A 1,705-nucleotide genomic window follows, 5' to 3' on the forward strand; every position below is an offset into this window, starting at 1 on the left:
CTCGCTCTTATTAACAACTTCTATCATTTTAACTAAGTGTTTAATACGTTCTATTAAGACGTATGTGAAAATTTGGCACCATCCTTTGGTTAAATCAGGATTTAGAGCAAATCCAAATTTTCCTGGGAATTAAAATAGATTAAATAAATTCAATAAATCCTCTTCCCACTCCTTTTCACATAAGTAAACTCTGCCCATTTTGTGCTGTAGAATTTCTGTATATACCTAGTATTTAACCAAAATCATTATTTAAACGACTTCATTCATTTATTCATTCAATAGATCTAAAGTTGTGTTAGGTTTAATTCAGAATAGGTCTCTAAGCCGAGCTTCGGCGTCCGACCAGCGCCGGTTCTGCAGCCGGCCTCGAATGACGAAAAATAACGGTCTCCGCCTGGAGGTCAACGCCAACTTGGCGAATATTTTCTAAGTGCCACCAGTCACAGGGGTGCAGTACCAACTTTGGTCTTTAGGTGCGCCAGAGTACAATGTGTTGGTCCTCCTAGTTAGTGTACTCATTAACTTTACCCCTGTTTTCCAAAACACAATCGGTACAATCACAGCCATGCCAGCGCAACAAAAGTCCGCTCCGCGCTGGTTCCCCTGTCGGCCACGCATGACGAAACACGTCGGTCTGCCCCTGGAGCTCACGAGACACATAATATTTTCTAAGTGCCACCGGCTCTTCCGAGCAAATGTGTCCGCTCCGCGCTGGTTCCCCTGTCGGCCCCGAATGATGAAAACTGCCGGTCTCCGTCTGGAGGTCATGACAAACTTTTGGCGAATATTTTCTAAGTGCCACCGGCTTTGCGTGGCTATGGCGTCCGCCCAATGCCGGTTCCCGGGTCGAACCCGGATGACAAAAACTGTCGGTCTCCGCCCGGAGCTCCCAGCCAACTCGGCGAATATTTTCTAAGTGCCACCGGCCCGTCCGAGCTTCGGCGTCCGACCAGCGTCGGTTCCGCAGCCGGCCTCGAATGACGAAAAATAACGGTCTCCGCCTGGAGATCAACGCCAACTTGGCGAATATTTTCTAAGTGCCGCCGGCCCTGCAAAGCTCTGGCGTCCGCCCAGCGCCGGTTCTGCAGCCGGCCTCGAATGACGAAAAATAACGGTCTCCGCCCGGAGCTCTCAGCCAACTCGGCGAATATTTTCTAAGTGCCACCGGCTCTGCGTGGCTATGGCGTCCGCCCAACGCTGGTTCTGCAGCTGGGCTCGAATGCCTCAAACCCTCAAGCCCCTATTACACCTCCCTATTCCAAAAATCAATTTAATATGTAGTCTCCAGAGAGGGGACGTATCAGATATTAAACTGATAAGAACAGATACTACACTTGATCTTAGCCAAAAGGCCGAGAAGCGATAAGCAGAAATGGGTCTGAGGTAACGACTCCAATCAAGAGACTACCAATTCAAGTTAACGGCCGACCTCGGATGCGTCATCGCGAAGCTACTAAGTTAAAACAGTTGAAGTAAAGTACCCAGTTTTTAACTGGCAGGCTGTTAGGGTTGAATAGATTAGGTTGATCATATTATGTTGGAATGTAATCAGTGGTGATTGACCTAGATTAGGGTGATCATATTATGTTGGAATGTAATCAGTGGTGATTGACCTAAGCTTGTCCTGTCTTAACAAAGGAGCAGAACAAAGTGCTAAGATCCTTTGCACTGATTGACCAATTGTAGAAGACGCAATCAAAGTTGT

General features: G+C 47.4%; 1 non-coding gene across 1 annotated transcript; it reads right to left on the reverse strand.

Annotated features, from left to right (window-relative positions):
• Positions 1–1,182: 1,182 nt before the first annotated feature.
• LOC147038575 (U2 spliceosomal RNA) lies at positions 1,183–1,364 on the reverse strand. The gene has a single exon (XR_015063822.1). It is a non-coding gene; the product is annotated as a U2 spliceosomal RNA (small nuclear RNA).
• Between the last annotated feature and the right edge of the window lie 341 nt (positions 1,365–1,705).

This window comes from Syngnathus leptorhynchus, unplaced genomic scaffold (assembly GCF_054491065.1).
Source record: "Syngnathus leptorhynchus isolate UIUO unplaced genomic scaffold, UIUO_Slep HiC_scaffold_48, whole genome shotgun sequence".
Classification (NCBI taxonomy): domain Eukaryota; kingdom Metazoa; phylum Chordata; class Actinopteri; order Syngnathiformes; family Syngnathidae; genus Syngnathus; species Syngnathus leptorhynchus.